Source organism: Muscardinus avellanarius (genome assembly GCF_963383645.1).
Source record: "Muscardinus avellanarius genome assembly, chromosome: 1".
Taxonomy (NCBI): Eukaryota; Metazoa; Chordata; class Mammalia; order Rodentia; family Gliridae; genus Muscardinus; species Muscardinus avellanarius.
Genome location: NC_137786.1, coordinates 65157972 through 65174809, shown reverse-complemented (window position 1 = coordinate 65174809; position 16838 = coordinate 65157972).

Below are 16838 nucleotides of genomic sequence, written 5' to 3'. Positions count from 1 at the left end.
TAAGAGGTAAGCCATATTTTGATGCAGGGGATAAAGAAGTAAGCCAGATATAAAGGTAAGGGCTATCCCAAGAAACCTCCTAAAACATCTAAAATATGGCTAAGGGATAGATATCTGAGGTGACCGGGGCTCACCTCTCCCTAACTCCATTCCTCTTTTCCACTCAGAATATGCCCCTCCCCATCATTATATTGCCTCTCCTCATTCTGATGTAATTCTGCGTTTATTGGGCAGAGGCTATACTCTGAATTCCATATTTTCTATGCTGGCTAGCCTATAGCTGGTAAAATGCTGAGAAAATGCCAAGTTAAAAATTTACTTTTTTAACCTCAAAAGGTTCACTGGACTCTGATTTCATTGGTGAATCAGAACTAAATTCCATCATCTCTCTCTCTTTTTTTTTTTTTTTTTTTGGTGGTGGTACTGGGGTTCCTGGAAGCCCTTCTACCTCTGGGCTATACTCCCAGACCTATTTTATATTTTTTAATTTGGAAACAGGGTGGCTGGCTCCAAACCAGCACGATCCTCCTGTCTCTGCCTCCCAAGCATGGGGATTACAAGCATGCGCCACCAGGCCCAGTGCCCATCATCTCTTGTAGTGGACTCAGACTAGGATTAGCTGCTGTGCCTGCTGCTGCTGATACCCATGACCTGAAAAGGAGCATATCTGGCTGGCTCCTCATTCTGCAACTGGCAGTGCTTTCCCGGAGATATCAGAGGAGATGAAGGCACCAAAGAATACCCCCCTACCCACCACCACCACTGCCAAGATAGCCACACTCTAATCCCTGCAACCTGGAACTATATTACCTTACACGGCAAAAGGGGATCGTGCAAATAAAATTAATGTTAAGGACCTTAAGATAAGATCATTCTGTATTATCCAAGTGGGCCTAAACATATGAATCCTTAAAAGTAAAGTGGCCAATCACTGTGTGCATGTATCTCTGTCACTCTGAACTTCATTAGGATATGAGACTACAATGCATCAATAAAAAAGTTATATATATATAATTTTTATATAATATATATATATATATATATATATATATATTTAAAGTTAAAAATAGCCGGGCATGGTGGCACACACTTGTAATCCCCGCTCTTGGGAGGCTGAGACAGGATGATCATAAAATCCTGGCCAGCCTCTGCTACTTAGTGAGGCCCCCTGCAACTTAGTGAGACCCTGTTTCAAAATAAGGAATAAAATGTAGAGCTGGGGACATAGCTCAGAAGTAGAATGCACCTGGGTTCAATCCCCAGCTACACACACACACACACACACACACACACACACACGTTAAAAATAAAAAAGTATTTTATAAGTAGATCTAAAAAGTAGAGTGGAACCAAATATGGTGGTACATACCTACATACCTATAATTCCAGTCCTTAGTAGGATGAGACAGGAGAATTGCAGGTTCAAGGCCAGTCTTAGCAATTTAGCAAAACCCCCAGCAAATTAGGAAGACACTGTTTCAAATTCAAAATTAAAAAGGGCTAGGGTGTAGCTCAGAGGTAGAATGCCCTTGGTTCAGTCCCCAGAACTGAAAGAGAGAGGGAGAGAAAAAAAAGAGTGGAGTGTGAAGGCAGAAGTGTTGCTGACTTTGAAGATGGAAGTAGTGGTCCATGAGTCTCTGTGACATTGAAGATGGAGGCAGTGGCCCATGAGTCTTTGTGACTTTGAAGGTGGAGGAAGTGGTCCATGAGTCGAGGCAAGTGCGAGACCTCTAGAAGCTGCTAAGAACACTGGGCTGTGGCAGCCACTAAAGACATGGAGTTTTCAGTCCCACAAGCTCCAGGAACCAAATGAGCAAGTAAATGGCTCTCCCTGAGAGCATCCAGGAAGGAGCCCAGGCCTGCTGGTGCATAGAGTTCTCCCTCACGAGACCAACATCAGGCTTATGACCAAGAGAATTATGAGAGAACGCTGTGCTGTTTTAAACTGCTAAAATTAGAGTAAGTTGGTATGGCCTCAAGAAAAAAGCCAATACATACCTCTGGTGTATGGAAAGTAGAGAGAGAAACGGGTGACAAGTCACTCAGCTCTCTGATGGCCAAGGCGATTTTTAAACTACAGATCTTTTGGCTCAGAGAAAAGAAGAGAAAATATAGGTACTTTCACTTGTTCTAAGTGAAGACTCTCAGTTATGCCCAAATCTTAACTAGCGGTGTAAGTAATACCGAAGGTTTTTTTTAATAAAAAGAAATATGTACTTCATTAAGATGTATAACTACAATGCACCAATTAAAAATTTTAAAAAAGAAACAACTCGGAGAATTAAAAGATAAAAAAAAAGGAGAATATAAACTCTCTCTTTCAGCTTAGGAGCTGGTGTTTATTATTAAGGGGAAACAGATCTTTGATTCTTTCTTCTTCACCTTGAAAAGCAAACCCGTAGTCAATAAGTGCTGCACATGTCTTGGGCCTGGCTCCTCCGCTGGCCCTCCTCACTTCTTCAGGAAGCCTTTCTTCCTCACCTTCCATGTTACCACCAAACTCCATAATACTCTCAGAGCATTTATTACTCTGCCTATAATTGATGTCTTCATTTTATATCTCCCTGACACCTGGAAGGCAGGAATTGTGTTTTCCAACTTTATGGTTCCAGCATCTGACAGAGTGCTGGATGGATGGATGCCTGAATGATGGGGGATGGGGAGATGATGGAGGGATGGGGAGATGGGGAGATGGGTACACGCCTGGATGATGTGGGATGGAAAGATGGCACAGATTCATTTCCAACTCATAATCTTTGACTTCATTACTCAGAGGTCCTTTGAGGAGCTCTTCCACTGTTGCAAACATTATCTTAATCCACACTGATTCTTTGCCTAAAGATCTTTATAGTCTTAACTATACAAGAAACTAAATTCAACCCGGGCATGGCGGCGCATGCTTGTATTTCCAATGCTTGGGAAGCTGAGACAGAAGGATTGCAGGTATTGGGCCAGCCTCAGCTACTTAGTGAGGACCTCTGCAACCTTGTAAGACTCTGTTTCAAAAAATAAAGGATAAAAAATAGGGCTGGAGGTGTAGCTCAGAGGTAGATTGCCCCTGGATTCAATCCCCAGTACTGACAGAAAGAAAGAAAGAAAGAAAGAAAGAAAGAAAGAAAGAAAGAAAGAAAGAAAGATCATTCTATTTCCTTCAAGGCCTTCCTTACATAAATCCTTCCAGCCTTACTGCTCTTGCTCCAGCTTTCTACATATATTTATTTACACTCCTGTTTTCTCTCATTCTATTTTCTTCAAACTTAAGATATTGAACTCCAACTTACTAATTGGTTATAAAATCAGTTCCATGGGCTATGACCAGCATGTTTTAAATAGAAAATAACTAAGAATTTGGCACACAATAAACATAAGGTTCAGGAAATTTTTATTTTAGTTGTGTGTGGGATGTGTGTGTGTGTGTGATAGAGAGACTTAACATTTATTTCTTATTGTGAACAATGCTCTAAACTGAGAACTCTTCAATGATAGTTTGATGGTTTATTTCCTTATTGTTGCTTTTTATTGTTGTTGTTGTTTATTCTAAGTACTTAGCACAATCTCTGGCAGAACAATTATAACTTGTCTATTTGTTGAGTGAACCAGACTTACTGAAGGGAATATTTCAGTTAAAGACTATACAGCTACACCAACAGCACGAGGACTAGTACTGTGGCTTTCCTCTGTCTCCAAAGGCCTGCCTCGGTTATCCTAGGGTACCACACACGTGCACTCAGGTAAGAAGAGGCTCTTGGGCTCCAATGGCATGTTTCCACTGCTACCTCCTGATTAATGCAGGAACTGCTATGGAGCACCCCTGGGTTAAGGATCTGACATTGATACTACACAAAACCTGAAAGAGAAAGGCTTAGTACCAGGATCAGCACAAAGATAAGGCCAAGGTAGGGGGATTTTAGGGTCTATTTGAAGGAGGCACTCACTCTCGGGGCCCAGCAAGTGCTGACCCTACATTCAGTCCCTCTCCTACCTTCTAATCAAGTTGGTAAAATGAAACCAGAACAGAGAAGCACTATGGGTTGTGGTTTGTTGTTGTCTTGTTTTTGGTGGTGCTGTAGGTTCAACCCAGGGCCTCACTCATGGTAGAGAAGTGTTATTTCCAATCTGCCTCACTAAATTGCTGAGGATCTACCACGGAGCACCCTGGGATGCACTCTGTCCCTTCCTATGACCATGACTTTCACATACCTCCTTCAAGTCTTTGTTTTAATGTTGCTTTCTCCATAAAGTATCCTCTGACAACTCTTCTAGACCTTCTATTTTTTCTTTTTTCTTTCTTTCTTTTTTTTTTTTTTTTTTTTTTTTTTTGCGGTACTGGGGGTTGAACCCAGAGGGGCATTCTATCTTTGAGTTATACCCCCAATGCTAATTTTTATTCTTTTTATTTTGAAACAGGGTCTCACTAAGTTGCAGAGGCCTCACTAAGTAGCTGAGGGTGGCCACAAACCTGTGGTCCTCCTGTCTCAGCTTCCCGAGTACTGGGATTACAAGCATCCATCACCATGCCCAGTTTAGACATTCTATTTTCATCCTCTACTCTCTAGCACTTCTTCCTCCCCTCCCTGGTATATATTTCTCTAGAGTACCTTTTACCATTTTACATATTTTCTGCTGCCAGTATAATGTAACCTCCTTGTACAAAAGAGTTTCCATCAGTTTTGTTCAGAGATAGCCTCATAATCGTAGGGGCCCATAACTATGTGTTGAGTGCATGAGTTTATCAAATAGGGGTAAAATATTACCTTCTAGAATTGTAAGGATTAAATTAGAGAATACTCAATAAATGGGAACTCTCATGATTAAGAAATAATAACTCAAGAATTTAAGCTAAAGGATAAATAACTGAAGAAATAGAGTAAATTTAAAAGTGCATAAAGGCAGATGAAGGAGGTAAGGACAGTAGCCCACAGAAGCATTCAGAGAGAAGAGGGTTGGCTGCGGCCAGGAGCAGGCTGGGCAGGCTTCACAGAGGAGGATTTGATTGAGGCCTAGAAGGTGCAGGGACATTGGCATCAGCATGAAACATGGAAAGGACAAAGGAGTGCGGCTGTGGGGGAAAGGCAAGAGCAAAAGCCCAAGTGTGAGAGCACAGGAGAGTGGGACTTTCACCACTCACAGCCCATCATTATGGGAGTGACAGCAGGAGGTGGTAGCGATGGGGGAGGCTCTCTGCCTTTCTCCACAGGTGCTTCAATAGATTGATCTGTTATCCTTAAGTCAGTGGGTTGACCACGAACAAGCCACAGACTCACACCACCACCATCTAGCTCACTGCCTCCCAGGCTCACCACCTAAGCCAACCTGAGCCCAGACTGTTGTCTAAGGTAGCCTCCCATTCCCTTGTGATTATATGCTGTTCAAGAGGCTGAATGGTCTGTGTACATACCAGGTAATTACATCATGCTGCCTTTTCAAAAATAATTCATGTATAAAAGCATTCAGTAGTACAGGAACACAACCAAAATAAATGTGCATAAACATAACCAAAATAAATGTGCATTTTGAGTCTTTGTTTACCTATACATGCCCACACTGTCCCTTCTATCAAGAATCTTTCTCCCACTCAATTTCCAAGTCCATTCAATTCTTCATAGCCAAATTGAAATGCCAGGTTCTTTATCACTGCTTACCAGATACCTCTAATCCAAATTTGTCTCACCTTCCCCTACAGTGTATCAGGTAATTCTGTATCTTTAATAGACCCATGTCCTATGGGTATGAAGTTATTCCTATGGGCTAATTTATGACAAGCTCTAATTAACATTTATGAGCTAGAAACTAGGTCTCTACCTCTACTTCTCTCCACAGTGTGAGCTTCTGAAGGCAAAAAGACATTTCATCTTGTTGTTTCTTTCTTTGTTTTTTGTTTGTTTTCGAAGGTCTAGGATGGAACACAGGGGCATTTGACCTCCGAGCTACACCCCCTGCCCTATTTTTATTCTTTATTTGGAAACATGGTCTCACTAAGTTGTGGAGGGCCTCACTAAGTAGCTGAGAAATCCTCTGGTCTCAGCCACCTGAATGCTGGGATTACAACCATGCACCACCCAGAGGCCTTTTTTTTTTTTATACTGAGGAATTGAACCCAGAGGCCTTCTACCTCTGAGCTGCAACCCCAGTCCTATTTTATTTTGAAGCAGAGTCTCACTAAATTGCTGAGAATCTCATTAAGTTGTTGAGGCTGGCCTCAAACCTACAAGCCTCCTGTCTCAGCTTCCTACGTACTGAGGTTACAGGCATTTCCACCACTCCCAGCTGACATTTTATCTTTATAGCCTGCCTTCATAGGGCCTAGCATAATGTCCAGTGTATCGTTAGGATCTTTTAGGTAATAAAAGAGATTGCCACTTAACAGCTTTGGTCAGAGAATCAAGATCATGATCAGCCATTTTAGAAGTCAATACAAACCAAATTGTGCAGCTGTTATGATAATATCTTCTGGATTAAAATTCTAACTAATTATGTTTTCATTGAAACACTGTAAGAATATTTCAACACCATGAGGATGCTTGGCAGAGCAGTATGCTCTATAGTCCCAACTACCCAAAATTGGAGGCAGAATCATGTGAGCCGGAGTTCGATATGAGCCTGACTGACCTATTAAGACCCCACCTAAAAAAAAAAAAAATAGAAAGAAAGAAAGAAGAAAAAAAGAAGAGAAAAGAAAAGAAAAGAACAGAAAATACAGAATTGTTACTGGGCAGAACATGTATTTTCTGGATTTTGTACATTTTGCTTTTCTTCTGGTATAAAAGATGTGTGTTCTCTTGAATCTCTGGACATGGTAATTTGAGACATAGGACATAGAAGTTTCCTCTATATTCTGTCAAAGCTGGCTTTAAATAAAAGACATATTTCCTTCTCCAAAATTGGTTCCAAGTGTACCAAGTGGTAAAGCCTAGCCTCTTGCCCCTGAGAGGAAATAATTCTGTCCAGTAACAGTACAAGTCAATGAGATGTAAGAAACTTAACTTAGTCCACTCTGGCTGCTATATCAAAAATCTTACATTGCACAATTTATTTGGTACTGGGAATTGAATTCAGGGACTCTGAGTTACACCCCCAGACCATTTTTTATTTTAATATTTTTAGTACTGAGGATTGCACTTAGGGTCATTCTACATCTGAGCTACACCTCCAGACATTTTTGGGTTTTTTTTTTTTTTTAATTTTTTGGTGGTACTGAGGTTCCTGGAAGCCCTTCTACCTCCGAGCTACACTCCCAGATCTATTTTCACATTTTAATTTGGAAACAGGGTCTCCTAAAACAGCGCGCGGCTGGCTTCGAACCTGCGCGATCCTCCTGTCTCTGCCTCCCAAGCGCGGGGATTACAAGCCTGCGCCACCACGCCCGGCCTTGTTTTTTATTTTCAAAAAAGGTTTTTGCTATGAGGCTTGGCCTCAAACCCTCCTGTTTCAACTTCCCGAGTACTGGGATGACAGTCATGCCTCACTGTGCTTAGCTTACATTGGTGTGTGTGTGTGTGTGTGTGTGTGTGTGTGTGTGTGTGTGTGTGTGAGACAGAGAGAGGGGGGGGGGAAGGGAAGGGAAGGGAAGGGAAGAGGAGAGGAGAGACCGGGAATTGATTCTGGGGCATGGCATTCTACCCCCCAGCTCCACCCCCAGCCTGATTTTTTATTCTTTATTTTGAAACAGGGTCTCACTAAGTCAGTACCTCACTAAGCTGAGGTGGGCCATGAACCTGTGATCCTGTCTCAGCCTCCCAAGGACTGTGCAAGCATGTGCTGCCATGCCCCACATACCAGCTAGTTTATAAACAGAAACGTATTGCTCATGGTTCTGGAGGCTGGGAAGTCCAAGCTCAAGTTGCTAATAGATTTGGTGTGAGCTGAGGACTCACTCTTTGCTTCATAGATAGCTTTTTCCCCTTGATTAAACTGAAAATGTGAAACTATTTTACTTTCATGATTTTTATGATGAAAGCATCATAGACGTCTGCATAGATGGCATCTGGTTGTATTCTCATATGAGGTGTTAAATTGAACTGGCCTCAGAGCCCTCCTGATCAATTATTTCCTAAGGCCCCATCTCTTGATACAATTGCATCGAGGATTATTTTCAACATATGAACTCTGAGGAACATAGCATCCTGACCAGAACAATAACTGAAGAGTTAATTTTACTTTATAGAATAGTCTACATATAAGAACTTTATCGTGAAGGTATCTTCATTTTTCAAAATGGCAAGATATTATTGACATCTGTATGTTTATACATATATATACATACACGCCTAAGTATCAAGAAGGCATTTACCAATGATAATATTTAATTTACTATAAGTTTAAAGTATTACAGTCTTGGGACTACTTTAGATATTCCATTTGATCTACATGTGAAGAGTCAGAAAGAGAACTGCTGTAATTTTTATCCAAGGATTTGTATATAGATTATTTTATTCAGTTTCACAGAACTGAATTTTGTTTTTTTATGAACCATAAATTATGTAATCATACTTGATATTACCTGATTTCTGTGCAATTTCACAAAAGTCTACAAAAAAGGATATTTTACAATTCTTAAATTACAAATTAGACATAAATATTCAGGGGACTTTTGTAAGCAAGGAAACAGTCATAACATCTAACCTATTTTCTGATTTCCCCATAGAAATACTTACTAATCTGATCATTTCTTTAAGGAAATAAAGTTTACTCTCAGGTTCTTCCTTTCTTATGTAATGTTGAGCATCTAAAAAAAGAAATCATATTTACTTAGAATGGCTCTTATCTTCTTTACTTCATGTAAGGAAACAGCAGAGAGAACTAAAATTTCTCAAATTTCTGGAATACATCAGCACCGAAGTGCTGGGACTTGAAAAGACCTCTTATATAACCACACACTTTTGGGGGAGGTCTTCAGTTTACAGATGAGAAAATGAGAACACAGGAAAGTGAAGTAAATCTGAGAGTTACTATGAGAAAGAGGCTTCCTATCTAGGGGTTTATATTGTCTGTCCTTGCATTCTACATTAGATTTTATTATGTTTCCCAAATACAGAATTCCGTGTTGCTTTGTTTCCTCCTTCTTTCCTTCCTTCCTTCCTTCCTTTTCTTTTATAGAAAAATGGTGTATTCTTGATTGTTCTTTAATCACACCACTGGAAATGCTTCCCAATGTCTGACTACTGGATAGTGAGGAGGAAGCAGCAACAGCGATGTGCATAAGTGTGTGCAGAACCTCTGGATCTCTCCCCCACCTTCCCTGTATCACCTCCCTTCATCTGAACAGCCCTTGGGGCTGCAGTCACTTGGTTTCCCTCCGTTAATGGCCTCAGGAGCTTCTGTAGTTCTGTCTACCTACTGGCATGGTTAAGCCCTGGACCCAAGGCTAGACACTCTTCTTCCAGGAACAACATAATAAATCTGCTCAAGTAGATTCTCCATGGGCCTTAGTGAAGGCATTGAGTTTGGTTGAGAGATGGGCCTTTTGCCGGAAGTCTTTTTTCTTAAGTGTGTGTTGTTTTTGTTTTGGTACTAGAGATTAAACTCAGTGGTATTCTACCTCTAAGCTATATCGTCAGCCTATTTATTTATTTATTTATTTATTTATTTATTTATTTATTTATTTTGAAACCGGATCTTGTTAAGTTGTTGAGACTGGCTTCAAACCTGAGATCCTCCTGTCTCAGCCTCCCAAGTGTTGGGATTACAGGTGTGAGCCACCATGCCCAGTTCTTTTAGTTTTTTACACTTGGAAAAAATGTAGGTTTTTCTTTCAAAACACTCTCTAAATTTTTACAATCCCCCTCCTCGGGTACCTTGTCACAAACTCTCTTAGGAGCTTGGTTCAAAGACAGTAAAAGGCTACCTGCAGTGTTCCAAGCAAACTGACCTTTCCTCCCTGATCACAACAATTATTCCTAAGTGAAACCTGAGCACCCTGACATTTTCCCATCTCAAAGCATTCTCCCTGGCCAAGCGATGGTTTCAGAAGTCAGAGCACAGATCTCTTTCTATTTTTGTTCTATAAACTGCTTACTCCTAAGACTGGATATTAGCTCCATCTTTTCTCATCATTGACTCTTCTAGAAGGCCCATAAGCCTCAGACAACCATGACTTATTCAACAACAGGGTACCCGTAAATTAGTCTCATCTTTATCTTCCTTTAGCATTTATTACCTCATCTGGAGCTACAGTTAAAGAAATTGGAGAGGCCTATCTTTCCATGATCAATTCCAAATTTCTCATTTTCTTTGGCTCCTGCAATATGCCTATAGTCTATCCTGATAACATCTATGCAAAGACTTATTTGCTCATTTTTCTTTAGAATCAGAGATCTGTTTATATCTTTAACATCTATAGAAATTATTATCTTGTATTGGTAATTCAAGAATTGGGTTCTTTCAAAAGCAGGGGCTTGGGTGAAGTGACAAAGAATGTTGGTTACAAGCAGTTTCTCTGGATAGTGTTTTCAGGAAACCAGAGTGGGAGGGAGGGAGGGAGGGAGAATAAGACCGCAAAGGAAAGTCAATAAAAGGGAAAATAGTAAGCAGGTTGCAACAGCTCAATCCCAGCGGGAATCTGCTGAGAAACCACGCATAATGTTCCTTAGATTATCTTTTGAAGAATGGTGAACCAGATATATTTATCCCCTATTGGTTGAAGTTTCCCTTCTGAAGGTGTTACACATACATACGATGTTACACACACACACACACACACACACACACACACACACACACACACACACAGCATTTGAGTAGCATCAAAGAAAGCCCTGAAGCAGATACAATGAGAACTTCTGTGCACTAGCAGTGAGAAGCCATCAGCCTGCACCATTACTGTCCACCACAGCCAGCCCTAACTCAGTGTAATAGGGAGGAGCATCAGGAGGTGTTTCTATCTCCTGATGTGTCTCTGTCTCCTTTTGTATTTACATCCTTGACACCCGCCACAACTTCTGACATAAGACAGAAACTGAATGATTGCATGCATGGAGGGAAGGAATTAAAGAATTTTCTTTCATGTAAGATTTGCACTTACCAAACAGCTTTTCTAACCTCTTTTTATAACCTGCTCTCTTAATTGTGCTTATCACCTACCATATGGTCTGAATTTTTGCCATATAATGCTATGCCTTATTATAGAACGTAAAAGCTGTAGTAAATGTTTCTAAAGCGATTTCTTAAGAACAGTGATATTTTGTATAAAAATAAATTAGAAAATAAATTGTCTTCTCTGTGCTTGTATTGTTACTGACTTTTCACCATGAAGGGCACCAAAATATCAGCAATCATAAAATAAGAGCAGAAACATCTACTCTGTTAAGCAAGGTGCCAAAGAAATTAATTGTATTTTGAAGGGCATTAGACTGGTTTCCTAAATAAATTATAATTTGGTACACAAATGAATTTGAAAGATAAACTCAATGGCGATTTAGAGATGTGAGATTTTAAAACTTGATGTTGTAGCCGGGCGTGGTGGCGCACGCTTGTAATCCCTGCGCTTGGGAGGCGGAGACAGGGGGATCGCGCAGGTTCGAAGCCAGCCATGCTGGCTTAAGAGATCCTGTTTCCAAATAAAAATATAAAATAGGTCTGCGAGTGTAGCCCGGAGGTAGAAGGGTTCCATCCCCAGTACCACAAAAACAAAACAAAACAAAACAAATACTTCATGTTGTAAAAGAATCAAGTTCAATGATATTTATTTATTTATTTATTTATTTATTTATTTATTTATTTATGGCACTGGGACTGGAATTCAGAGGCATTCTACCTACAAGCTACACTCCCAGCCCTATTTTTTATTTATTTTTTTCTTTTGAAATAAGGTCTCACTGAGTTGCAAAGGGCCTCACTAAGTAGCTGAGGCTGTCCACGAACCATGATCCTTCTGTCTCAGCCTCCGAAATGCTGGAATTACAAGTGTGCACTATCATGCCTGGCTAATGTTTTTTTATATATAAAATAATAGAGTGAGAGTCCCAGAACATGAACCAAAGTTGAGAATTCAGGTCTAAAGGAGTCAAGGTGATCTGTAGACAAGCTTACCATAGCATAACTTTAAGAGTGTGGAGGAAGCTGGGCATAGTAGCACATAGTAGCCTGTAATCCCAGTACTTAGGAAACTAAAACAGGAGGATCACAGGTTCAAGGCCAGTCTCAGCAAATAGCAGGGCCCTCCACAACTTAGTGAGACCCTGTTTCAAAATGAAAAAAAGAAAATAAAATGGAGTTGGGGGTGTAATTCAGAGGCAGAATGTAACTGGGTTCAATCTCCAGTACAAAAAACAAAGTAAGTGCCAAGGAGCATCATGGGAGGAGCAATGAGAGATGCCAACAGCCAGCCTTTAGGGAGGCTCTGGACCTAAAGCCACTGGGGAACAGAAATTCTTCCATTACCTTCTCATAGGCATGTGCTGGTGGGGAAAGAGTTCCATCCCCAAAGAGGGAGTAGAGTGCCCAGGCTTGTTCTGGGCAGGGATTGAGGCTGGAGAGGAAGGGCAGCCCTGAAGGTAAGGTGACCCACAGCACTCAGATTGTCTTCCCACCGGTCCTCAGAAAGCTGGGCCAGATGCCTTGGGAGAGAAAAGCTGCACTCAGGAGGAAGCTAAGCAAAGAGCTGTGACCACTGAAGCACAGCAAGGGACTCAGACCAGGCAGCTTTGCCTCGGTGGGGAGAGAAATACTTCATTTCAGAATGAAGAACTTTGCCAGTGTTGGGAGAGTGGAGAGAAAGTTTCAGCTGAACCAGTGGGGGCTACATAAGGCACTTGTGGGTAGAAGAGGAGGGTGGTCCTGATGGACTCTACTGAGATAGAGTAGAACATCAAGAGGAGAAGGTGGAGGCATCCACCTTCAGGCCATCAGCTAGAAGGCAGAGCTGAGATTAACCACACTTCATGTTATCTAGGTAGCAGAATAAAAAATAAAGGGCATCCTCTCATTCCCTACCCACGTGACAGCTCACCTCAGGACAAACCCACCAGGTTCCCTGACCTTTCCTGAACAACTCTGATTTTTGTTTCCTCTCCAAGGGTAAACTTTCTGGAAACTTAATTCCACTAAACATACAAATGAATCCAGGCATGATAGTGCAAGCCTATAGTCTCAGCTACTAGGGAGGCTGAGGCAGGAAGATTGCTTGAACTCAGGAGTTAGAGGCCAGCCTGGGAAACATAGAGAGATCCCCTTGCAAAAAAGAGCCAAGTGATTAAGTTGCCAGGAAACAACAGTTAAAAAAAGAAAAACAAACTACACAATGCCAGGAGTGGTGGCACATGCTTGTAATCCCAGCATTCGGGAGGCTGAGACAGGAGGATCGCCGTTCGAGGACAGCCTCAGCTACTTAGGCCCTTTGCAACTCAGTGAGACTCTGTTTCAAAATAAAGAATAAAAAATAGGGCCGGGGGTGTATCTTGGGTGTAGAATATCCCTGGATTTCATTCCCAGAACCACATTTTTAAAAAGCATAAAAATAGGACATAATGATAAATGTTTCCTATTTGTCAAGGTAAAGATAATTATAAATAAGAAAATGAACTCAATTATTAAATTTCATCCATATGTAAATACATGTGTTTTCTTATACAAGCAACTAGTATCTGTTAGATAGAAGGTTCTAGATTACCCCATTAGCTAACATAAATTTGAGGAAAAGATTTTGAAATGACGTTATGGTGTATTACCCAGCAAAAAATAAACATAAACATTATTTGAGAAAAACATAGGGGCTGGGCGTGGTGGCACATGCTTGCAATCCCAGTGCTTGTGAGGCTGAGACAGGAGGTCCGGATTCGTGGCCAGCTTCAGCTACTTAGTGAGGCCCTTGGAAACTTAGTAAGACCTTGTTTCTGTTTCAAAATAAAGAAAAAAATAGGGCTGGTGGTCTAGGTCAGGTAGACTGCCCCTGGGTTCAATCCCAGTATCAAAATACAAGAGAGAGAGAGAGAGAGAGAGAGAGAGAGAGAGAGAGAGAGAGAGAGAGAGAGAGGGAGAGACATAAGAAACTAGTCAAATGATTAAATCAATAATGAATGGAAAAAAGGTAAGTTGTATAGTATAAAGAGTAGAGACATAAGTTCATTTCAAAAACCAAAGTTATGAAAGAAGATAATGAATTGTTTGCCACTTTCCACTTTAACTTCCAACTATTTATTTTGATTTACCCTCCATTACTTCTACAACTGGAAAATAAGTTCAGAAAAAAGAATACAGCTTAGTTTTGACTCAACTGGTATATCTTTAAAAATCCAAATCTTCATGGGCTTAGAGTTAACAAAACTGACTTTACAGATCTAGAATAAATTCTTCTGACCCAATTCTATGGCTTATGTGGTAAATCACCTTTAATCTCCCATATCGTTTGGAACAGATATTTTAAAGATGGAAAAACTGCGTGCCTGGCAATTATCTTGCTGAAAAAAAGCCCTCAGCACTATGAAGCCAAGAGCTCTTAATGCAGCGACCAAAGAGGAAGCCCCCACAGGGCACCGTTGTCATGTAGCAGTGCTATATTTTTCTGAAGAGATAAAAAAAAAAAGTCATCTACTCATAATGGTGATGTAATCTGTGATCGGTGATGTCGTAAAGTTTAACCAAAGTCCCCTCTCTTTAGGGCTAGCTTAAAGATAAAGTTTCACTTTAGGAAGAAGATTTAGAACAGCATTAGAAGGAGCTAGTGTAACCTTGATGGACAGTGAAGAAATCAGAACACATGAAATGCCTTAAATATAAATTTATTGGTTTTAAATTAAAAAAGAAAAAGCCCTCAGTAAACGTTTTCTAATGGTACTCTAAGCCTCTGTGTTGGGTCTTTGTCACTATGACAAAATACCTGAGATAAGTCAACTTAAGGGAGGAAATGTTTAATCTGGTTCATGATTTCAGGAATTTTGGTCCATGGTCACTTGGCTCCATGGTTTTTGGGCCTATGAGGAGGCCAAACATTAAACATTATGACAGAGAAAAGATGTGTATCTCATGGTGACTGACAGGAGAGAGAGAGAGAGAGGGAGGGAGGGAGGGAGGGAGGGAGGGAGAGAGAGAGAGAGAGAGAGAGAGAGAGAGAGAGAGAGAGAGAGAGAGAGGATGGAGAGGAGAGACAGAGACAGAGACAAAGAGAAAGAGAGAGAGAGAGAGAAAGAGAAGAGAGAGAGAGAGAGAGAGAGAGAGAGAGAGAGAGAGAGAGAGAGAGAGAGGGAGAGAGAGAGAGAGAGAGTGTCCAGGGACAAAATATTCCCTAAAAAAACACACCTGTGGTGACCTCTCCAAGTAGACCCCAGCCCCTAAAGCTTCTACAACCTCCTGACAGTGCCATATTCTGTCAACCAAGCCTTTAGCTTATGGCCTTTGTGGTACATTTCAGATCCAAAACACAGTACCTTAGTGAGACCTTGTTTTAAGATAAAGCATAAAAAAATAGGGCTGGGGTGTATCTCAGAGGTAGAATGCCCCTGGATTCCATTCCCAGTACTGCAAAATAAATAAATAAACAAACAAATAAATAGCAACAGTGTACACTAATTTGTTGCAATGCATGTGAAATTCATAGTCTTGTCAATACAAGCTGCAATATTCTACCAACCAAAATGGAATCTGTGCCAGGCGTGGTGGTGCAAGCTTGTAATCCCAGCATTCAGGAGGCTAAGACTGGAGGATCACATTTTGCAGCCAGCCTCAGCTACTTAGCTGAGGTCTTTCAAAACTCAGTGAGACCCTGTTTCAAAAAAAAAAAAAAAAACTAAAAAATAGGACTGGGGGTGTATCTTGGAGGTGCCATTCCCCTGGCTTCCATCCCCAGTACTGCAAAAAAAAAAAAAAAAAAAAAAAAAAAAGGAATCTACATATCTACATTTGTCAAATTTTACAGATATTTTACATATAGAGGTAGTAACGAAAATACATTTTTGTGATAAAGCTGATGCTAAACATACTCTATATAGGATATATATGTACAGGTATATGTGTATGTATATATGTATTTGTATATATGTGTACTCCCCTCTATCCATCTCCATTTAGATTTCTAGAACACCTTTGAAGAGCTGGAGTGCTTTGCAAATCAACTTCAGTTCCCCATAGAGCTATTATAATAAGCAAATAATCCCCTCAGCATGCGTTTAGGACTATTAAGCACCATAATAGGAAACTTGACATACCAAAAAATTACAGAAAACATTGGGTTATTAATAATCTTGAGTGCTCTAGAATTGTCCTAGAAAACAGAAGGAATTTGTACCTTTGGCAGATAAACAAAAAGTTTCCAAACAATATTTGTTTTTAACATATACATGTTGCCGGGCGTGGTGGCGCACGCTTGTAATCCCCGCGCTTGGGAGGCGGAGACAGGAGGATCGCGCAGGTTCGAAGCCAGCCGCGCGCGCTGGCTTAGGAGACCCTGTTTCCAAAATGAAAATGTAAAAATAGGTATGGGAGTGTAGCCCGGAGGTAGAAGGGCTTCCAGGAACCCCAGTACCACACACACACACACACACAAATATATATATATATATATATATATATATATATATATATATATATACACACACACACATGTTTGTCTATGCCTTTTTTTTTTTTTTTTTTTTTTTTGGTGGTACTGGGGATCCTGGAAACCATTCTACCTCTGGGCTACACTCCCAGACGTGTGTGTGTGTGTGTGTGTGTGTGTGTGTGTGTGTGTGTATTGAAACAGGGTTTCTTAAGCCAGCAAGGCTGGCTTCGAACCTGCGCGATCCTCCTGTCTCCACCTCCCAAGCGCAGGGATTACAAGCGTGCGCCACCACACCGGGCCTGTCTATGCTGTCTATGTGTCTTGATGGCTAGCATATTCCTCCAATCTTGTTAAAGAGATGATAGGA